Source organism: Ambystoma mexicanum, chromosome 7q (assembly GCF_040938575.1).
Source record: "Ambystoma mexicanum isolate Mex_15411 chromosome 7q, UKY_AmexF1_1, whole genome shotgun sequence".
NCBI classification, from domain to species: Eukaryota; Metazoa; Chordata; class Amphibia; order Caudata; family Ambystomatidae; genus Ambystoma; species Ambystoma mexicanum.
Window position 1 is genome coordinate 75500856 of NC_090941.1, and position 24388 is coordinate 75525243.

A 24388-nucleotide genomic window follows, 5' to 3' on the forward strand; every position below is an offset into this window, starting at 1 on the left:
ATCCCCAGGTATCCGGAAATTTCAACACCCCATCTGTCAAGGGGAAGATAACAGACTTACTGGTATTTATTTTAAGCCCCGAGAGGTCACCAAAGCGCTGGAGATCCCGCATGATCGGGTCCAGATTAATGTCAGGATGGCGGGTGAACAGAACCATATCATCTGCATACAGTGATATTATCACCTTATGGGTATGCAGTTGGATACCTCGATGTAAATGAAATTCCCAAACCCATTCAGCCCATGGCTCTATTGCCAAGGCAAAAAGTAGGGGAGACAACGGCCAGCCCTGACGTGTCCCTCGCTCAAGTGGCAACTCCCCCGTGATCTGCCCATTCACCCTCACCTTAGCCACTGGGTAGGTGTACAAGAGTGAAACCAAGGAGGTGAAGAAGTTGCCCAGGCCCAGTCTGCACAATACTGTAAATAAAAACTGCCATTCAACGGAATCGAACGCCTCAGCGGCATCCAATAGGACCGCAACCGCCAGATCTTCCGGTGGCAATGCCGCAATCAGACCAAACATCCTCCTCAAACCGAACGAGGGGGGAACACCCCGGAACAAACCCTGCCTGATCGGCCCTCACCAGGGTTGGCATCAGAGGTGCTAGCCGCCTCGCCACAATCTTTGCTAAAATTTTATTGTCGAGATTAATGAGCGAAATTGGCCGATACGACGAGCAGTCATCCTCTGGCTTACCCAGCTTCAGCAGTGCAACCACAACAGCCTCCCTAAGAGAATCAGGCAATCGGCCCAGAGATACCGCCTCCTGGTACACCCGCAGCAAGTATGGCGCTAAGCTTTCCGCATAACACTTATAAAATTTGGCAGTAAAACCGTCAGGACCTGGGGATTTCCCACCCGGTGGCGACCTAATGGCATCCACCACCTCCTCCAACGTCACCGGCCTATTTAACCAGCTCCTCTGTTCCTCCGAACACCAATATAGCCCCACCTCATCAAGGAACGCTTCTATATCCGCATGCGCCACTGACAGACGGGATCAGTATGATCTACCGTAAAAGTCCTGGAACTCATGAAGTATCCTATCCTCATAGTGAACAACTCCCCCTTCATCTGTGATCGACGCCACCCTATTCTCCAGGTCGCCCATTCGAGTAAGTCGCGCAAGCGACCGCCCCGGGGCCTGTCCTTCCCTGTACTGCCGAGGGGCCACCCTATCCCACATAAACTTAACCTCCCGTTGGGCAAGGGTGTTAAACACCTGCAGCTTCTGCTTGATACCTCCCCTCTGAGCCGCATTCGGAACAGGTGCCTCTTCATGCAGAACCCGTATTTCGTCCTCCGTGACCGCCAGATCCCTCCGTTACTTCTTCAGAATCCCCAGTTCCTTAGCAATACACTCACCCCTGATCACACACTCAAACCCTTCCCACAGAATACCGTCAGATGACACCGACCCATCATTGGTCTCGAAATATGCCTCTATAGCCTTCAGCAGTTCCTCCTTAAAGACCACATCTGCCTCACTTTTAAATCTCCAGGGGGGCCACTCCCTATCGCGACCCTCTACTCGAATTGACAACAGAACAGGGGCGTGGTCCCACAGAGTGCGGGCCAAAACACTGACCCCCACAGGTCGACCAATAAGTGCATGGGACACTAGGAAGTAATCTAACCGGGCTGCCGAACCATGCGGAGCGGTGTTGTGCATAAACTGACGCACCCCAGGATTTCTCACCCGCCATATATCGTCCATACCCCACAGCGGGAGCATGTTCCGAATCCTGGAGGATGCCTTACCACCAGAGTGCACCGCATCACCCACCCTATCCAGCGAGGTATTCAGGACTGAGTTGAAAACCCCTGCCCAAATAATTTCCCCATCAGGAAGAGCCCCCAATTGTTTCTCCACCCAGTCAAGCGACTCCACCGTATCGTGATTGGGACCATAGTAACTTATCAACGTATACAGCTTCCCTTGTACTACCCCTTGCACCACCAAAGTCCTACCCTCTTGATCTTTTGCAACTTTGACCAGATGGAAACCCACCGACCTATGCACCAAAATTCACACTCCCCTAGAGTAAGAGGAATAGGAAGAGAAATACCTACGGCATCCCCAACCCTTACCTAACCTAGACTCGGTGGCCGCGGTTAAATGAGTCTCCTGAAGGAAAGCCACCCCCTCCACAAAATGGGGGAAATCAGGTATAGTAATAGGTAGTGGGGGAGCAAACCTGACCTGTATACAGTAAGAACACCAAGGCTCCCACACCTAAATTAGGTTTGTGGCATGTAATTCGCTGACTAATCTTGGGATCAGCACAGTAGCAGACGACAATTCAAACAAGGGCAAGTCGAAGTTCAAGGAAAATACAACCTGACTTCATAGAGCATTATTATAATAAAATAAGCAATTTTTAATAAATAGAAATGTTAAAATCATCACATAAAACTAAACAAGGTGACAAGTGCTATAAAGTGCTTGATGGTAGTCATCACAACAATTCCAATGTGCAAAATGTGCTTCAATTGTGCAAAATATACAGTATCTCTCCCTGAGAGATCTCAAATCAAGTGCACAGATTAATATACGGACAGCTTTGAATTATTCAAGTCTCAATTGTTGCAGTGGGATCGAGCCACTCGATATATCAACAGGTGACACAGAGTTCTTGATTCTAAGTACCTCTTGTCTAGATGCCTGGGTCAATCAGTACCTAGAGTGCACCTATCTGAGATTCTTAAGCTTCTGTTAATGCTTTATATTAGTATCTCGAATTTCCCAACATGTTTCGTTCCTATAGTGGTTAGAGTTACTGTAAGGAACTTCTTCAGGGGTATAGGTGGACCGGGGCGTAGCAACGCCTTAAAACCGGTCTTGCGGTGGTCTCTAAAAAAGGATTTGACAAGTTGGCGTTGTCGTAGCAGTGTGAACAATAGAATGTTGATCCCCAAACGGCAATTCAAATGCGTGATTGTCTTCACCCTCTTGTCTTGAATACGCAGAGGGAATATCCAGGCCAAACCTTAAAGAAACACAGACCACACCTAATTAATTTGTGTGGTCTCCATAATACATCAAGAATCATAGCAGTATTATGATGTATGGGGGCGGGCGCTTACCGTATCTTAGTGTCGGTAAAGCCAATCCTCAGAGGCTGTTTCAATGTTCAGTGTAAATGCCTTCTGTAAACAAAAACACAGGACATGTAGTCCCATAGTCTCTTGCCGCAAACTGTAAAATGGCTCTCTAATAGTGTCAACTAAATTGCACTAAAAGCATAGATGGACGAAGATATATCAAAAGTCCTAGGGTAAACAGACTTACTTGTGAAGGGCAGCTCGCAGTATGATAATACGATGTAGCAATAAATGAGTGCTCTTCTTCTACACAAGTCGCAGTGGTATGGCTGGTAGTTGAATCCTAAAAAGTAGACTCAAGTTTGCGTTGTGCTAAAATACATCCGAGTTGTAAGAGATGTCACAGTGAAAGACATCCTATCTGCTCCGAATTTAGCAGAGGTCGGAACAGTCTGGTGAGATGTTGCTGCGTGGAGTGCATGCATGCGGTTGTTATGTGGGCTGGATCACTAGAAAACATCTGAAGTGAAAAAGCGTTAAGCAGGGAACTATTGCGTACGTAATATAATGAATGCGGTATTGGCACCGGCGGGATCGCCAAGAGAATGCAGCCACACAATCAAGAATGACTGCAAGGATAGTGTAGTCTAGTAAAGCTCGCTCCGAACGCTAGTGCTCATGTATTCATTACATAACGTAATTCATAAACGTACATGTGTAAACGCTGGTGTAATCCTAGGTATGTTCTTACCTAGTTCGGGGGGAACATTGCAGACGCTGTATCAGTCTGGATGCTAGAGCAGTCTGCTAGGTGCCGTATGTGCAACCGTTGCTGCGGTGACTCGACGTATACAACGCGACGGGGAGCATTCCTGCACATGCGTAGACGATTGATCACTAATCCCCACCTCAAATTGAGACGAGCATCATTCTCGCACTCCCTCTTCTGTGTCATAAATTGTTATAGTAAGTAATCCTATTCTTAACTTAAAAGAGGCGTGAAAGAGTAATTCGAATAACACCTGGTGACTGGAATAACACCAGATCTTACTCCCATTATAGAGACTTATGTCCTCACTGGGTCATACGGCGGACAGCATGCCTGCACAAGCGCTGTCAGTTGGTCACTAGTCACCAGCTCAGAAAAGGGGAAAGGAGCATGTGCATGCAATCACCCGTCTATATGTTCACCTGTTCTGCTAGAGAATAAAGCTATCAAGCAGCAAGATGCATAGAAGGGCATGTTGCAGAACATATAGCAACTCAATTGATGCCGAATCTTACTCATGTTGTAATGACTGATTTCTTTACTGCTCTGTGTCAGAATTGGATGTTACCAGATTATAGAGAAAGAACAGACTACTATCCTAGCAGGTAGTGCCAATAAATTATTGTGGCTCTATAGAAAGTGCAATATACTTTGATGTTAACTATGGCTCATCAAGGGTAGTTGCTCCACAATAGTACATGCCGCCAGCTCTCTACTTAATTATCTACTAGTGTGTGTTAATTGATGAACACGCACCAATCAATATTCTCATTTAATCCCAGGGGATAACTTTTAGTCAAAAAAATCCTTTTTTGTTCCTGTATACTCAGAGTGCGCTTGTCTAAATTGGAGTCATGGGTTTGGGCAATTTTCATCACGATTCTCCATCTCAATTCTTCCAGTTTGTGACCAAGGCTGGTAAAATGACCCACCAAAGGTGCATTAAGGGTATTATTCCTTATGCAGCTTTTGTGTTCTCCTATCCTGATTTTGACCTTCCTTTCAGTTTTACCAATATAGAGTCGATCGCACGGGCACCAGAGCGCATATACCACCATTGTGGTGTTGCAATTTGTAAGGACTCGGTGTTCCCATTTTTTATTTAAGCCCAAGTCGATTTCTTTAGTCTGTCTGGTTTGTGCACAGCAAATACTGTGGCCGCAGGGACTATGGCCAGTAGTTTTGGGAAGCCCCCACTGTTCTGTGATAGTAGTTTATATGCTAGGTTTTCTAAACACATCATTCCTAGTAATTATTTCCTTCAAGTTCTTGCTTCTTCGGAAGGCACATTTAGGTGCTCCTAGGGGACATTCACCCTTCTCTAACACATGCCAGTTGTGTCTTACAATCTTCGTGATTTCATTTGATAGTGAACTATATGTACTCACAAACACAATTTTCTCATCATTTCCTTTCTTGTCTCTGTATTCTAATAGCGCCTCTCTGTTGTTATTAGACGCTCTCTTGTGTGCTGTTTTGATAACTTTTTTAGGGTAACCCTTATCAGCCAAATGACATCTCAGGTTCTCGGCTTCTTGCACAAAATCTTTTTTAGTGCTACTGTTTCTCTTAATACGTAAAAATTGTCCAAAGGGCAAGTTTTGTCTCGTATGTTTAGGATGAAAGCTCGAATAGAGTAATAAAGAATTTTTATCAGTCTATTTGTCAAATGGCTTAACGTATAGGACTGATTCATCTTTATTCACAAAAATTGTCAAATCAAGGAAATTGATTGCATCGTTTCTTATGGTTTTAGTAAATTTCAAAAAAGGATTTTGTGCATTCAGCCATAGTACAAATGAATCAAAATCACTTGCCCTGATCAATAGAATGTCATCTATGAATCTTTTCCACAATTTGATGTATTTCCTATAGGGGTAACAATCAGTCATGATGACATTTACTTCAATGGTTTCTACATACAGGTTTGCTAGAGTCGGTGCCACTTCTGACCCCATAGCTGTGCCATGTATTTGTTTAAAAAATTGTCCATTAAAAACAAAATAGTTTTCACAGAGTGACATTTGAGTACACCAAAGGATAAACGAATTAGGGCTTATACCTGTAGTCCTAGATGTTAACAATTTCTCTTCTACCATATTAAGCGTGGCTTGTTGTGGAATTTTAGTATATAGAGAGACTACATCTAGAGTAGCCAGCATATCCATTCTATCTATCTGCATGCCTTCCACTAATCTGATCACCTCAGTGGTATCTTGTAAAGCCACCCCCACCCTATGCTGCTCTAAGTAGTGTAGAACTTTCCAACATTTGGGCCAACTATTCAGGCCCCTGACATTGCAAGTCATAAAGTTCAGCGTCGCCATTTGAGAACATTAGAACCCCTACTGATCCACCTCCACGCAGCCCCCCAAGCACCCAAACCACCCATGTGTACCACCAACGCCCCCCAACGCCGCCCGCCCTCCCCCCACTCTACCAGCAACTCCCCAACCTGCCGGTGACTCCCTCCCCAACCCAATCCCACCACCCCATTAACCCCACCAACAACTCCAGATCCCCACCCACCATGCCGAAGACCCCAACATTCCGGCTCCCCCACCTCTGTCAACTTAAACCCACCCAGCTTTCGCACTGGGAGCAGCCAGGAGCCCAACCCTCCCCACACCCCACCAAGGTAGATACCTCCATGCTCAGAGGAAGCCCCCAATGACACAAGTAACTTCTACAACAGGAGATCTTACTCTGCCCGGACCCATTCAATCACCATCTGCCCGTGGCCTAGGTGAGCACGGCAACATGTCGAGGAAAGTGGATGCTTCCTCTGGAGTTTGGGAAAAAAAACGATTTGCCCTCATGCATCACCCGTAGTTTAGCCAGAAACAGCATGGCATATTTCAGGCCCCATTCCCTCATCCTCTTCTTGACGTCGATAAAGGTTTTTCCCTTGCTCTGACTTTGTTTCTCCATGGCCCAGCCAGGAGTGGGTGTTGTTGCAGAACATGGTCAAGCTGCATTCAAAGGTCCCTGGCAAATGCAGGCATCGAAAAAAAAATGAGAAATGCTGGGATGTGGATGGTGTTGTACTCCCTGGGGAGGGCAGGCGTATGCACAAATAAAATGCTAAAAAGTAAAAAGGGGTTTCTGCTGGAGACGTGGGCCACCTCGTACGTAAGTACTAAGACGAGGAAGAGGGACGTGGAGGTAATGAGCATTACTAATAAGTAATCTAAGCAAGTGGAGACTATAAATCCAATTATACAAAGCTAAAACTAGATAATAGTGGCTATCACGACAAGGGACTCTTTGGCAGGTAGGCAAACGTTTAATTTGGGTGACATTTTTAGATATTCCGGCAAAAAAACGGCATGACAAAACAATTTCACTAAGAACATTCGTTACTTTTTAAATTAAAATTGTATTTGTTATAATTCGAAAAAATAATTTGGAATGACAGTATGATGAAACACGTACACCATTTCCTTTTCATAAAATCAGCCTCGATCTGTCGCAGTGCCTTGCTTGCAGTTTCCCTCCCTGCTCAGTTTGTAGCTGCGCTGCTAGTAGACACGGCGTGGTAAACCGAGGAATGTGTCACAGTAATGCAGAGAGCTGTAATGATGTCAACTTGTTATTTACTTTCCAAATCTGAATGACTGAGCAAGGCGAAAGGAGAATCAATCAACCACAATGTGACCCTACAGGCGGAAAAAACAGTGAGCGTCCCCGCCGCCAAGCGATGGGGGAAGGGAAAAGCACATGTAAGCAGGGCAACGTTGCATCATTTAATTACACTGGGCTTGTGTTTGCTCTCTTTTTCCTCCTTTGGATTTAATCTTCGCAGCTTTAATCCTTGTAAAAAAAGCGAAAAATAACAACACTGCGAGCTGCATTTTCACGCCGAGGGACGTCACACCAGGGCCATGAATCGTTGAAGGCTATGCTGCTGATGCAAAACTACGAAGACTGTGTAAGTGCTCGATTTTCTTGTGTGTCGACACTTCTAATAACGCAGCCCGCGTTAGTGTCCATGTTATAAAAAATACATACTTGATTTAATTAGTCGTACGCTGTCTATTTGGGGGATGCGTTATTTATCTGGGGTGCTCGGCTGCTCTGTTGTGAATGTCAGGTTCAAAGGGAAGTTGAACGCTTTCCGGAAACATTTTGCCTGCTTGCACTTTCAGCTGGGAACAAATTGGACTTGGCGTCCTGGCTCCATGTTGTGTTTATTTGTTCACGCAATAAACCCGCGCCGTTGCCCGCACTGACGCATTTTATCCCCCTCATCGTGTCAGTGTTTATTTCTTAACCCCCTCCCCCACGCCTCTAATCTGTTGTTTATATATAAAAAAAAGGGGGTGACGCCACGCAGAAAGACGAGCGCTGCTCTTTAATGAATGCTTGCAAGGTCACAACATGGTTTGCATATTTTAAAGACTTGCATACACTGACCTTGAAAACATTTGTTTGTGGTGACTGGAACGTGCCAGATTTCGCGTAATATATTGTATAGCGCGGGGGGATGGGCTGGGGCGTCTAGTACGCCAGGGAAGCGCCAACAAACACTCCAGCCTAATAATACATTAGCACACTGGGGTTACCTTAGTGCACTCGGGGCTTTGAAAGGGGCGGGGCGCTGTGTAACTGAGATGATTTGTCTTGCTTGCTCCCCCCCATCCCTTTTAATCCATATGAGTGACTTGGCGCCCCCTGTCCTCCCCGGGAGGTCACTAGCTGAGTGCCTCGTGGACTGGTGTGTTTGTTTAGAGGATTGGGGTTTTCTTTCATTTTGGGGGGGGGGCTGCCTCTGCCATCCTCGCCCTTCTCACGCCCAAACGAATCTGCTAATGAAGTAGTGAAGCACCACCTCCTATAAACCGCCATATCACGCCAGACACTGGAAGTGGGGGAGGGGAGGACGCCTCGTGTTCCCTTCCCCCGGCTCTGGGGCTTCCCTTTCAATCAGTGGCGCATCTCTCTGTGTCAAAGGGAAAGGGCCGCCTAGGCAGAGTGCGAGAAGGTGGGGTACAGTCATTCCGCCTTCCCGGTGTATTCCAGGATTTACAGCAGCGACAGCACGCCCCGCAAGTGAAGGAGAGCCAGAAAGAGCCTGTGGTTGCATGAGTGTGTCTCCGGGAAGGAACTTGAGCTCCTCTCCCTCCCACCGCTCCTACAAGTGGCAAGCCGGGGCCGGGCTCCACGCTGGGGGATGTGAGAGGTGAGTTTTTGAGTGCATTATTGTTTAGTGATCGGCGGGGGTGCCGGTGCCCGTCTACTTTTCCAGGCAGTGGGGATTTAAGCTTGAGGGGGGACAGAACAACTTCCGCATTGTTTCCAGTGCCTCTTGCTGGCTCCCTAACGTGTATTCTAATTTGCCGTTCTGCTTCTGTGTGGGGGAGGGGAAGGTTGAAATAAGTGTACAAATCGGATAACTCGTTCGTTCCTGGTAGGAGGCAGTTAAATGTTTTATTAAACCGGCTTGGTTAGTGTGTTTTATATTGGGTGTTGGTGGAAGGGGAAACGGCGTGAATGTTACAGAACAGAAAGGGCGAGATGTGTCAAGTTAGCAAATAAATGGCATTTAATTTGTGTTGGCTCTTGTTTTCTCGTTTGGAGCATGCCGCCCGAAAAGCTGCAACAATTCAAGTTATTCCACACCACGGTTTCCACTTTCCAGCAGCCTTGGGGGAGGGGAAACCCATTCATTTACAGTATGCCCGGAAGCGAAGTCCTTCCGTAACTGATGCGCTATCGGAAGGACAGATCAGTCTATGCTGACGTCTTGCAGACCCCGCCCATCTCTAAATACTATAGGGTGTGGGGCAACCAAGTAACTTTCTAAAGGTCCGTTTGTAGGATAAAAGGCTGTGCACGCTTGAATTTTGCAATCCAGTGACTGAACGTGTGCCTTTTTCTTTGTTGCATTCTATTAACTGTATCTAATCTCTTAGTTCAAGTGATGTGATGGCCTTGATTATGTGCGCAAGCAGAGCCTATATTTTGGAGGTACATTTTTGTTTGGGCTTGCTTTTTATTCAGGGACTCCCAAAGTCTGACTAGAATGCGTAGCAAAGTTTTGGGGGGTCTAGGGAGGTAAGTAGAAGTGCTTAGCCATCTATTTTTTTTCTTGGTATGGCTGTGTCATCCTTGGCGTGAACACCTCTTTAGCTAGCTCTCCTTTTGGCACTGTGCCCCATAGAATACAGATGAGTCATGCAATAAATTTGGTCCAATTATACACTAAGCTCCTCCACCTTTTCCTTTTCCTGCCTTCCTGATCATCTCAGCTATACCCGCCCTCATGCCAACTATCTACCCGACTTTGCTCCTCCCTGACACTGCTGAATGTTCTATCACACTCCACCTTTGACTCTGTCAGGTGAAGTTCCTCAATGCCCTAACCTATGGCCGGAAGCGATATACTAATGGAAGATAACATAACTTTGAAGTGTAACACTTGCAGTATGAGCATACCTGCCTACATTCCAAAATGAAGAACACGCCCACACGTTCACAAGGCCATGCCCACAGGCTCAGCCCACATATAAAAAAAGCGGCACAACGTTATGTTGCATGATGAAAACAGTTCTTTATCCAAACTAAGAATTGTTGTTGGAATCTTGCGATATCTGCGCTGCATATACAGTTTGTCAAGATTTCTGTTTATGAGCAATGTTTTGTCACAATTTGTAAATAAAGAGCAATCTTGCTCTAGAGTTTTACCTTTGGGTCTTTATTGTTACCTAAGTCATACCACAGTTACTACAAGTTGATAATTGGTGCATGTTGTTTAAAAAGATAACATAAAATGGAGCCCAATATGTGCACGTGGAAGTGAAGTAGTGCACAGTGATGCTGTTTTAGTGATACCTGACTTTGGTGGCATGCACATATTCGAGATGGGTAAATCAACATTAACGAGTACATAAATCGGTTATAGTTGGAGTGGCATTTGGCAAATTGAGCATTTGTAAACAAATTTTTAGTTTTCACACTAGCAACTCATTGTACATATTTAGAAAATTCCCACACAATTGTAGGAAATAATGTTGCACCAAGGAAGAGAAGGTAGGTTGTGATTAGTATCGGTGTTTGAATGAGCTAATGCATTTCCAATCGTATGAATGGTACAGGCTAATGCTTACCAAGTTAATTATTTCTGACTGGCGTGATGCCTAATGATGATTTTTAATTAACTGCAATGATTAGTGCTTCTGTGGAAAATGTTGATAAGCCAGCGTTGGAATTATGCTGGTTCCCAAACAGTACTAAAGACTTCAGTTTGCGTGCTGTGAAAAGTTACTAACTGGTGGTGCTTGTGGTCTTGGGGGTGGTGGTTTAGGGTGGTTGGAGTTGTGGCTGTGTGTCTACAATGGTGAGAATGCCAGGGTGAAGATGGACCCCATGAGATCATGGCTCCAGAGTGCTGCAGCATGTGTGATGTTAGAGGGGCATGTGTGCTCTGCGCTCGAGAGGTGTATGTGTGTGCTCAAGAGGTTTGTGTGCAAAGCTGCACTTCAGGCAGGGTATGAATGGGGGCTTGAAGGTTAAGACGAAAGTGATACCAATGTTATGGCATAGCAAGCTGGGAAAAGGCCTCATATTGATGCAAGTCCAAGTACTGTTTAAAAATCTGGGCAAAATATATAAATTGCTATTCTTCTAAGCATTGATAGTCACAAAGGTGCGCGTGAGTGCAGCGCATTAAGGTGAACCCTGGAGTGTTAAGGGGTACGGGCGAGTGAATCATCATTTAAAAAAAAAAAAAAAAATAAATAAAATAATGCACTTCACTGGTTGGGAAGCATATATGGTTGCCTGAGTGCTCGCAAATACGGCACATTGTGGTGAGCTAAGGGGGTATGACGGGGATTGGGTGAGGTTTGTAGCATTCCCGAAGTGTAGGGGTCTAAAAAGCATGGCGTTAATAAGTTCACTTGGAGAAGCATGAGAAACCTGAAAAACACATAAGGGTTTTCGTAGCCTCCAGTACATTTGCCACCAACAGGGTTTGTGATGCGTAGCACAGACCTACCTGGGTCCCAGGGCGAACGTCTGTTAATAAATAAGGTGCATAAACTTGGAGACCGTATGCTGTGTGGCGAGGCCCGGAGGACCGTGCGCGTGCAGAGTGGCGTGTACGTCAAAGCTGTACATCAGATTCAAATCTGAATATAGTACCATGCAGAACGCGTGGGGTGGGCGCGGCTAAGGAGGTCCAAAAATGGGGTTGTAGTAAAGAAATACAAATTCTCACCTCAGGAGGCAAGGTGCCTCAGCTGTAAACGACTCCCGTGGTCGGTGATCGGTCCAATCCTGCCAGAGGGAACTCTGATACTAAAGTAGTATGGGAGAGCTCATCGGCTGCTCCACGTACGTTGGTGATTGGCTCGTTCTGTCGACGGAAATGATTGTCTGAGCCCCATCAAATAGAGACATCTGTTGTAGAAGGAGATACAATGCACATACAAGACTGTTAATCATTACAACTCAAATATTGGATTGCTCTTGAAAACACCATAACCGTTACTCATATTTTTGTCCTAGATCACACCAACAATTGTTACAAAATGATAATCCACAAAACCCCCACCATTACAATCCCACACCAGTCTTTCTATTGTAATCTTAATAGACCACACAGTGCACCTGTCCCAATGGTCGTGTTTCATATGTGATGAAGAAAACATTACCTTTAATAATTTCCAAATTAGCTAATGTTCCTAATCGCCTTCCAATTGCAAATGCCAACTATGACAGCACAAGGTCAAAAATAGGGGGAAAAGGTTTCCCCCAAGATGCTCGTTAAGGATGTATTATGGTTGTTCTAACCATATTAGATCTACTCGTAATGTACCCCATCCATTGGTGCCCGAAAATCCACATACTCCATTTACCTGCATGGATGCTCCTGGATGCTCACAATGTGAAAGAAGTACTTCCAAAGTGGCCACTTAAAGAATAAGAATGTTGTCCAGAAGAACACGACATGGCCAGCGAATCAACACATAACACACCTATAATCAAAAAAGAACAGCAGGAGTGAAGTATGCGGATACGTTAGTTGCCCCAAATTTGTAATGGTGGTCAAATGCAGCAGCTACAACTAATGTGTCTCCCCGAAAGGCCACAACTTGATACTAGAACAGTGAAATTGCTACAGATATCTAGAATCCGGCCATCCAATTAATGTCCAATCTACTCATTCCCAAGAGTGATTTATTTGAAGGTTCTGTACAGCTACAGCCGACGCGCGTTTCGACCATTCGGTTGTTTTCAAGGCGATTCCGTCTTGTACTAGACTCATAAATTGCAAAGTTCGGATCCTAAATTGAAAGCCTCCCGAAGTCATGTAGTGAGTCGTGGTGCCCTAGGCAAGATCAATCCTCTTGGTTACAAGAAATACAATTAAGACAAAACTCTCATTGAGACCACAAGGTTGTACCGTGTCTAGTCTATGGATCCAATACAGTTCTCTCTGTAGTAAAGTGGAACCTTAGTCGCCTCCCCTGGCTGGGCTTTTTACTACTTCCAACACCATACATTTTATCTGGGCTACTGTGTGATTGAATTGTTCAGTGTCTAGCCACCAGTGACATTTGTAGTTTGCATCGTATGTTCGATTTGTGCTTGTTCCAACGGTCTTTGACCGGTCTGGATGCCTGTCCCACATATAGCAGGCCACAAGGGCATTTGATTGCATAAATGACCCCTGCCGAGAGGCAGGTTGTAAAATCTCTCGGGTAAATCTTTTGGCCAGCATGGGGGTGGGAAATCGACCTTCACTTAATGATATTATTGCAATTGTTGCATGTCAAGCAGGGAAAAGTCCCTTTCTTCTGCGTGCTCAAGAGTAGTTGTTTATCCTTGCCTATCCTTTCAGCTTGCACTAAATTATCTCTGAAATTCCGACCCCTCTTGAATGCCATCATCCGTGGTTTAGGAAAAGGGTCATGAAGTTGGATCATGCTGTAACATAGCCCAATCAGACTTAATAATCTTACTAATTTGAAAGGTTTGTCTGGAGAATTTGGTCACAAACAAAAGTGGAATCTCACTTTTCTTCTGATGTGGACTTAACAATGTCGATCTAGGCAATGTCTGCTCTGACTTTAGCCTCTTGGATTACCTCCTCCGGGTATCCCCAAACTTTTTATATTCAATCTCAACACATTCAGTCTCAAGTGATTGTGTGTCAGGAGAGATTCTCTTAGCACAGAGAATCTGACTATAGGGTAGACTCTTGACCATACCTTTAGGGTGGAAACTCAAAGTGCAATAAACTTTTTATCCGTGGGCTTTTGGTACACTGGCGTGCAAATGCAATTGATCTTTCAGTTGCAAATTTACATCCAAAACATGTAATATTGGTTCTCCAATTCCTATGGTGAACCTAATCCTTTCATGCACTTGATTCAGGTATTAAAAAAAAAAAACATCAGTTCTGCACGAGTGCCTGGCCAGACACCGAAAATGTCATCGGGCGTTTCCAAAGAAGCATCTTGTTAGCCCATTCATCATTTTCTAGCACATATAACTTCTCAAAACAATGCATGAAAATATTGGCGTATGAAGGGGCCATGGACGACCCCCATCAAGGTACCAGAGGCTTGTGCATAGAAGGTGCCTTTGAACCTAAACTAATTATTAAATGGGGATAATGTTAATTAATTCCAGTATGAACTGGCAGTTCCCCTTTACTGGAACCTATTTAATAAAAATCATTCAATAGCCTCAAGACCCTCATTGTGCAGAATAGTCGTGTGTAAACTACATACTTCTAATGAAAACAATATACACTCATTAGACAGAGCTGATATTTCCTCTAAAGTGTTTAGCAAATCTGTTGTCATTCCACCCCTCACTTCTTTTCACCACTATTACTTGTTCCCCACAAACTGTTCCCTGTGCGATGGGTGCTATGCTGCAAGTACTGTTCCTCCCCGGTAACTATCTAATGTATGCCTGTTACCCCACTGATTTACACTGCTCTGTTGATTCATAGATTGGCTCGCTCCACAGAGCAGGATTCTAAGAACAAAAAACAATAGTAAAACTGTTCCCAGGGATACAAATATGTGTTTCAAATGTAGATCTTGTCGACAGAACAGTAAGGTAAAGGTCACTTAAGGAATAGTTCTCATCAGCGGAACCCTTTCTGCACTCAGTGTCTCTAGGTGCCACAAGACAAGGGAGGGAAGACCAACTATCTTAGTAGGCCTTATGACCTTGAGATCGTGCAAGTGACAATGAGCAGTGCAGGGGGGGGGAGTGCAAGGGACATGGTAGGGGGAACTGCGGTCAGGGCCAGTAAGGCTCTGGCTAAGTGTGACCAGGGCAGCGTGGCTCTGGGTAAGTGCAAGTTGGCAGCGGGGCTGCAGAGATTACAGTTTACAGCCAATAAGTGCGCAGTAGGCTAGGCGGCAATGCAAGGAGGACTGGTCATAAATGAGCCTGGTACCCAATAAGACTCTTAAGGTACCAAGCAATCCGTCGGGGAAGAAGACCCCTCACTCTTGTCTGGAGAAGCGTCTAGCCCTTGGAGAGTTGGAGGTAGCTGAGTGAAGGGCTCGAGAAGGAAGGTACTTGGGCAGAGCGAGTTGGATCTAGTGTGGACCCTGTCCCCAGAAAGCCTTGTGGACAATTCAGAGGGTCTTGAACTTGATCCTTGCAGCCTCCGGGAGCCAGTGGAGAGATTTCAGGGCTTGAGAGATATGGTCCTTGGACTTGATGCCACAGATAAGTCCTGCAGTCCTGTTCTGGGTTAGTTGCAGAGGGCGCAGAGTAGAGGCAGGCAGATTGAGTAAGAGGCTGTATTCCAGCCTGGAGAGAAGCGGAGCTGTAGAGACAGGGAGCTTCTTCAAGAACGTGAGAAACGGTAGGATACCTCTGAGGAGGTACAGCTGGAAGTGGGCCTTCTTGGCAAGTTCTGTTATATGAGGAGAGAGTGCAGTCGAAGATGACACTAAGGTTTTTTGCCTCACAGGAAGGCGAGGGTAGAGGCACCAAGGAGGGCGGCCAGAGTGGGAGACGGAAAGCGGTAGCAGGGGTCCCAATGAGAAGGATTTTTCTTTCTGGCATTACGGCAGAGATCGTTGGAGGAACACCAATCCTGAATCGCGGTTAGACAGTCAGGAATGTTGACTTTTTGTGGAATATGTGTAGGCCTTGGTAAATCTTTCATCCAAAAAGTGGAGGATATCCAATTAATTGGAGGAAAGAAAACTCAATTGTTCCATCGGAATGCAGAATGAGAGGGCCCAGTAGAACTCTTGGCAAATCGATATATAACATTTCAGGCCATTTCCCAGCCATAGAATTATTTTGAGTAAACTAGGACTCAGTTCTCCAGATAAGTTTTTGAAGTGGGTGTTTTTTGCTGCATTTTTAAAAAAAAATTTTTTATTTCTTTACATTTGGGAGTAAAATGATTTTTTTAATTTTTTTTTTTTTAGGGGGTCAAAATGTAAGTCCGGTATCCAATGTTGGGAGCATTTTTACTCTTTAATCTTTTGGCAGTATTTCATATGTTGGATGAAACAAGTTGTTTGGTGTTTGCCAGGTAGGTCAGCTGCTTTTGACTTGGACTACAGCGTGGTCCTTTCTCCTTAACCATCTTAACAGGTTAATGATTCAAGAAAGGGTTCTTGACTGGCAGACATCCTCCCTGCCACAACGATGATCCACTATAATCCTACCACTGAACAAATCACATCTGATTAAGTGGAATATGGTGCACCTCAGTTGCCACTGCTATATCCTCTCCGGTTGAACTTAAACCTCCAATCTGTGGCACTACAATTGAAAAACGGATCTTGACTTTTATGCAGATGTCAACACATTAGTTTACTTGGTGGAGGTCTGTTCTTGGGTGGGATTGATCGACTAAAATGTAATCCCATAACTACTGAAAAATTGCTGTGTGGTACATTCACGCCAGTTTAATACACTTCTCTGTCCCAAACAATAAGGCAGGTCCCATTCACCTATGTCGACTGCACACAAATGCGGCTTTTATTAAACTGGCGTGACTGTACCACGTAGCAATATTTCAGTATTTATGGGATTACATTTTAAATTAGTTCTCCAAAATCGGATGCAATCTGCTTTTTCCAGCTAGGACTTGTGAGGAAGATGCGTTTTCTTTTCGTTTTTTTATATTTCAACTAATCGAGTTACTGTAGTCCATTTCTTCTTGTCTTCAAGCAAAGGCTACATTACCTATGCCTGTTTTTGATTATCTAGTGGAAATGTTTCCACTCCAGCTGATTCAAAGTGCTTCAGGCAATCTACTGGCTAAAATTGGCAGCATCGTACATGTCTTTGCAGCTTTGCAATCCAAGCTTTAGATTGGTGGCGCAAAATATTCCTTGAAGCACTAAGCATGGCACCTAAAGCACTAAATAAAATGGCTCCACTCTTGTTGCCCAAAACGTTTTTGCTCAAAACCTTTAAGCACGGTGCATCAAGGAATCTATTAACATTTGAGAAAAAAATTGATCGAGTCTGTAAGATGAAGCTCTTGGTTTGGTGGCAGTGTATTTTCGTTGGGGTGACGGGTGACTAATACGTGTACAACAAGGTGCGAGTCTTTTCCAACAATCCTTGCAATAACAAAAAAATCGAGTTTCCTTGTCGGGTATTTATTTCTTACCACAGAATGTTTGACTGCCATCCTGATTAAAGATGATGTTACCTCCGCTAGTTGCACTAGGTTGGTTCCAAAAAGGTGGTTGATGTATGAACTTGTAATGTGCTCAGGTGGGGAAAAAAGTGCAGTGCTGTTTTGATGTTTATCCACCAATTCCTATTCAGGCTACAGTGTCTGAATGTATAAGGGATGTGACCCAAGCAGAAAAGCTACTGACAGTGACTACTGTTCTGTGGGGAAGAACAAGTGTCTGATTGGGTTTGGGAGCATAGATTGTGATGATTTAAAGGGGATGGCATTGCCACAGGCACATCGGTGTAGTACCTGCACTGTTTGTCTACCAGGCTGAAAAAAACATTTGCCAAGAGAAGCATCTCTTCCCCGAGTGCTGACTATAGCTTTTTTGGAACGAGGCATGAGACCAGCCCTCTTTAACCAAGAACTTGAGGCACAAGCTAGTTTGTTATGACATGTGGAGACTTTTACTGTTGAATTTTAAATATGTTAACCCTATTCTTGCGCATTCAGGCACGTGGTTCCACACTCAAAATTAATTCCTGGAATCCTTCCTTTAAAATCCTCCAGCCTGTCTCCTAATAATGGAGATGCAAGTCCTTGGATGGCTGTCATGGGCAGCGATAGACAAATAGCAAAACGCAGGCTATTTCGGCAGACAGAGCTTCCCTAGTGAGTCCGAAAACCTCACTTGGCATGTGCACAAGCCAGAGATGCCCGAACAGCAATTTTAAAACAAGTACACCTCAGTCTTCCGGCATAATCTTGCTTCTAATGCAATCAATTGATGAAGCTTGAAGACCAGATAATAAAGCAAATCTATAAACATTATGTGCTTACTGGTAGAATACTGTGGTGGTGATGCGTGACATTCGAGAGCAGAATGCTTCGTGTGGAGAAGAGGACGGTTGGGTAAAGTGAGATCCTTTCTACGGAAGAACAAATAAGTATATACCTTTTCTGCACTCCTATGCGCCTCTTCTCTTTACTTCAAATACCAAACCAGACCAGTTTATCATCCTACTGGACACAAATATAAGTAGTAATAGCCTGTGGCATTTCACTTCTGGAATCCCAAACTCAGGATTATTTATCGCTAGTAGATCTTAATGGGTTGCACATATGCAGCCATCAGATGGGAGCAAACTAAAGTGTGGTCTTTAGTCCACCCGGAGTTGGAAAACATATAAGACTGTCCAGTAAACTAAAATGTGAATCCTCCCCACTCCCATCATCGGTTTGTTCAGTAATATATAACCAATAAGTATAGATCAGGCTGTCTGCACCATACTTCCCAAGCCTGTAGGGCGGTGGGAGGGTGGTCTTGAGGTGGTTTAAACAAAATAACTCTCTTCTAGGCTTGGGAGCAAACATGTGGGATCAGGAGGGGAATGGGTGTTCAGAGATGTTTTATAGGTTAGGTAGACGATCTACTGATCAGTCAATCTGCCATTCAAACTCTAAATGTCTTTCAACTAAGGTTCTGCTCAAATATCTGGTGGTCTGATGCCAGAAGGCAGTCTGTGCTGTCCATTCTTCACTGAGCCCTGGGACCTGCATTGGGCCACAGCCAGAATGGTGCCAGCCCCCCCATTTACCAATTGTTAGGTAGACCAAAGGCCCTGCATCTCTTCTTTTCTAGAACTGGAAATTGCATGTTATTTTATTAATGATGGAAACTAGTTTCGGTCAAACTATTGGCCCAGTTGATGGTCTATAGGAATGTTCTGGAGCTTGTCCTTAAGGGGCTATAGGAAGTCAAATGCTCATTTTGGCCTGCGAGATGTCCAGAAAAAGCAGGTGGTGGTGTGAACAAAACATTTAGGATATATAATTTTTCGCATGGCCCTAGACTTATCAGGTTTGCAGTCTATCCCCTTCGGGCCCACTCTTTGCTCTCAGTGGATGATAATGCACTGGTCAGGGTTTTACTCAAGCATCTTATAAAAAGGTGCACATTGGAGAAAAGCTGCGAGCCCTTCCTAAAGGTTCTCTCGCCTGGAATATGAACCAAGAATGAGACACCTTCACAGAATAACAGTGACATAGATACAAAGAGGTGATAACATGCTTCGCTAGTGCTGTGTATCCTTGGACTGCTCTACAAAATGTGTAAAAGGCATCTATGCTAGTGGCAAAAAGGTACTGCCTGTCTTCATGTTTTGGCATGCTAAAAATGTATTCTTTAAGCCCACAACCATGAAGTATTCTACAGAGGGAGGAACCCTAGTAAAAAGATATGTCAATATCTGGAACAACTGGGAACTGGGGCAGCACAATTGTATTGATTGCTTGCAAATCTACCACCATTCTCCATTCAATAAGTGAGCCTTCCTTGCCATCCCTTTTTTTTGTTTTGTTTTTTATTTATTTTTAATTTTTTTCTGGCAAAATTGCACTGTTACATGGCCTCCCTGCTACTTCTTTAACTATCCGTTTAGCCAGTAAATCTTTAATCACTCCCCTTATGCCTACTAATCCTTCCTGGGATATTTTGTATTCGGGTATGCTTGGGAGTATGGCATTGGTCTTAATGTGAATTTGTATTGGATTTACTGCCATACATCCTACAATCATTTTTACCGGATGTCCACATCCTTAAATCCACCTTCTAAAGCTCGGGTGGTAAAGTGTTAGTGGTGGAAACATATCATTTAGCGAAGGAGCAGAGCAAGTGATGTAGACGGCATCCGGCGAATAGTAAATGTTTGCAAGCAAGCGTTTCAATAAGTCCATGCTTAGTTTATCTGTTGTAACAAACTGAGTCATGCAGGAAATGGGTCCTACCTGAAAGCGAATGAGCTCTGATACTGGACTACGGACTGGATTATTAGAAGATCCCACCAAGGTGTTCATTTTCCCGTAGAGGGGTATTGAAGACACTATGCTGTGGGAAATATAAGTATTTACTCCTGTACCTAAAAGGAACTTCTGCTTCTTTTCAGCAATGCAAAGTTCCACATATGGACCTGTGGGGTCAACTGGTATTTGTACTCTGCCTTTCCCTCTCTCCTGGGCATCCCTATGTTGGATAATAATCTGGATATGGCTGGTCCTCATAATAGTCCCTGGCAGAATACTGCTGTCCCTGCCTTGGATCAAAATAATTGGACTGTCATTGGGCCTGGGTTTCAACATTGATACCCTCAAACACTCTAGGTTCCTCTTACTATTCCTCGTCCCATAGATCTTCCTTGACGCATGTGACATTCCCGAAACCAATGATCTGGCCCTTTGTAAAAATGACATCCATCATCCACTATTCCTGCTCTCTGTATGCTGGAGGAGAATCCGTCTCCTTCCATTCCTCTCAACATTTCTCTTCCTCGTGACATTCCTCTCCCTCTGCCACATTCTGGAAATGCTTGGTGCATCAATACGTTTGTCTTTAAATCTTTTTATTTTCTTTCCTTTTCACCCTTTTTCTTTTGCATGCCTATTCGCATAATATCTAGCCATGGTAACGATTTGAGCCACAGTCAGCACGGACCATGTTGATTCATATGTTTGTATGACACTGTAAGAGGCGAAAACCTCTTCCTTCCTGGCACAGTATTTTTCTATGGAATCACTTTCGTCCTGTGTACAGGTCGTTAATTTATCCCAGTTCATTTGTTTCTAGGGCACTATTTGCTTCTTTTGATAACCGCCCCGGGTATGGCCAACATGTCCTCATGCGATTGCCCTGCATCCCCTCTAAAATGTAGTACTTCCTTTTTCTCCAAAGCCCCCCCCACTTGATTGACGGTTTTTCACTGTTCTGTTTCCTACAATGTCTCCATATGTCGAAAGGTAATATGCTTGAAAATGGTTGGTCAATATCGCCTAATGTTAATGGACCTGTGCGTATAATTTTGTTGGTATGATTATACCACTGTTCAGGGTTCTGTAAAATGTCAGGAAAATCTTTGGTAAAAGACAACTGATCCATCCTATTCCATGGTACATGTACATGTACATGGTGAGTTGGATGGTCTGGGCTAAACCCCGGAACTTCCCTTATAGGGGTCTGGTGAATGGAGACTAGAGCTTTTGCAAACCACTCAAGTAAGATTCGAACTCGCACCCCAATTCATTTAAGTTAAAGCTCTTGCAGTCTATCCCCATACTGGCCAGGCAAAGGCCACTCCTCATGAGACCTGTTCTGACTACCATTTTATGTTTCTCAAACACAAGTCAAGACAACTCATGCACAATGATATTATTTGCCCGTAGGGACTGAGTTTTCATGACTTTAGAGGCAAAGGCTGGTTTCTTCATTCCTGCCGTAATTCATCCTTCGACCATCGCGTGGCCAAGTTTCTGGAAGTATGGAATCCCGAGTAGTGTCCCCCATGTCACTTTCGCCAATCGTGTCTATCTTATTCTTATTATATGGAGGCGAAAGAGGTCATTTGTAAAATAAATGTTCCAACAAGGGGTTGCCTGAGTACTCGGAGGGTGCAGAAGCCTCTGTCTGCGGCCTATGGACAACATAGACCTTTTTTTCTTTTTGCATGAGTATTTCTCCTTCATCCTGTTCCCAGCCCTCACCTCTGTTGATCATATACCCTAGCCTCATCTTTTCATATTTTTCTAACTGTGGCTTCCTTCTTCTTTTTTTTTTAGCTTCCCACCTAGTGTACTCTTCCCACTGAAGTGATCTAATTTCCGTTGGTCCCTTTGCTGACAACCTTTTCTTTAGGTACCCTAATTTTTAGAAGTCAAAAGTCCCATGCTCTGGAATTTGTAAATCAGGATTACCAGCAGTATATCAGTGCCATTCCTTCAAAAATACCACTCCATCCCGGAGAACCTTCTGGGGGAGTCGGAACATGCTGTTCAAGTTTATTTAAATATTTTCTACACCCACAACATTTGTGATGCTTGCATTCTCCATATTTCATACGCTTGTGATCACAAGGTTGCGCTACTTCTAGGTTCACTTAAAAAAGTGGTCCCCATACATTGCAATACTAAAGAAAAAACATAGCATATATTCATATAATTTTATCAGCAACATACTCGCCGGTTATTCTGTAGTTTTCCTTTCCATTTACTCAGTCAAGTCTGTGCCGGTGTCTCTAAGGCAAAATGCTGTTCCAGGTGGGTACCTCAGCAGGGGTAAATCAACGTGTCAGGAAATCTGGTGAGGTCAGGCTTGGACCATGGCTGCAGGAAAACGAAGCCCACATTGTGCACTGCGCTTCATGGTCATTTGTCATCTGTTGTCTTTTTCTTAACCGCTGTACACAGTCCCTCTGGATTTAGCGCCAACGAGGTCCCAATTGTAAACTGGTGCAAATTGGAGCTCCCCCCTAAAGGTTCTCCCACCTGGAGACACCTTGACAGAAAAACAGTCACATAGATACATTTATTTAGCATCAACCAAGCACTCTAGCGGAGAGGGGCGATAACATATGCTTTGCTAGTGTTCTTGGACTGACTTAAAATCTTTTGCTCTTTAAATACTTTTTTTTCAGCTGCATGGCACGTAAATTACACAGGGTCCCTGAAAGGTAAATCACTGGCAGGGTGAACAGAAAGCTTGGTGAGTAATTGTAGTAAAGAACAGAAAAAGACATGCAGGTGAAGCTCAACATGTGTTCCTTTCTATCCTTAGCCTGAAGTCAGAGGGTACGGTCACCGCCTGCTCGTATGTGTACATGCTATTTCCTAGTTTGCGAGCAGTGTCTGCAACTTAACACACACACAGGTCGTTTGGGATGCTGTTTGTGGACCACAGCAAAAATGTGTAACATTTTAACGGGAAAGGGAAGGGGAACGGGTGTTTATTTCATGTATATTTCGAGCCGGTGTGGCCGGACTCCGCTTCCTTAGTCAAACGACTTAGTCTGATGGTGTCACAGTGACTGCAAGACTCGACAGCACACTAGTGGGATCCGCACCAGGCACTTTGCCTCCCATAGCCACACCGCATCCCTGTTGGCATCCCTCAGTAATAATTTCATGGTAGCTTTTGTGGCATAGTGGGTACAATTGCCAAGGTGAGTCACCTGTGTTCACACTTTCTTGAGACTTTTGTTGACTTAATCTTTGAGAGTTCCAATCCCAGATTTAAAGTCCTGGTTGAGCTCAGGATTGAGGCATTTGCATAGGGCTTCAAAAGCATTTCATACGGTGGCATCTGACCGGTCGATTGGCTGGCAGTAAGAGTTTTCTATGGGCTAATTCTGCAGCTTCACTAGCCAATTGGAGACCTTTCTGTAGACCGGCATCTAGGATCTCCCTCAAGATTGAAGGAAAGTCTTTGCATCAGGCTTTTTAGTTATCCAGGCACGAGATATACCAGCACTGAACCCACTAATTAATGAGGACGGGAGGCCAAGTCAAGAGAGTGGCTTAGTGAGCCAAATTAGTAAAGATGAGCCTGTATCAGTCTGTGCTGGCATCTTCAGATTAGGCTATGGCTCAAGGATTTTAAACTAGGAGCTCTCCTGCTCCTGGGGACATTGCTGGTGAGCTTTGGGGCCCTTGCATCACATCTGGCCCGCAATAGAGGAAGTCATGCCACTGGTGACTGAAGGGGGGGGGGGGGAGGAACATCCTTAACTGGGGGAGGGGTTTTTAGCACTCGGGTGTTTTCTGATGGCACTGCCTCTCCAGCACCCACCTCCTCAAGTGCATTGACATTGTCATTTTGTAATTGGTTATTTATGACGCTCTTAATACCCAGAGGTTTCTAAGCGCGGGCCCGGGGATCGAACCTGTGTTGCTCCACGTCGTCTTGCTTCCAAGGCGAGCGTGTTACCCCTTAGCTATCCTCCTCGTTGCAAAGAGACTGGTAGTTCGAAGAAATTTCACCTCTGACCATTTGAGCTTCATATGACGGCACTCTCAAAGTTGTCACTTTATGGGGAGTGGCCAGGTTCATCTGTAGGTGGAGTGGCACAGAAAGACCCATCAGAAGTTGGGTCACCGGGCGGGAAAAGGATCAGGT

The 24388-nt window shown here is 44.6% G+C and overlaps 1 protein-coding gene across 3 annotated transcripts in view; it reads left to right on the forward strand.

Moving 5' to 3' along the window:
* Positions 1–7361: 7361 nt before the first annotated feature.
* Positions 7362–24388, forward strand: part of TBL1X (transducin beta like 1 X-linked) — a 943441-nt gene continuing 926414 nt past the window's right edge. Inside the window, exon 1 of one of the 3 annotated variants that reach the window (XM_069640382.1) lies at positions 7362–7540. The gene's annotated coding sequence lies outside the window, so the exon portion shown is untranslated. The other 2 variants (XM_069640381.1, XM_069640380.1) reach the window with 2 other exon arrangements.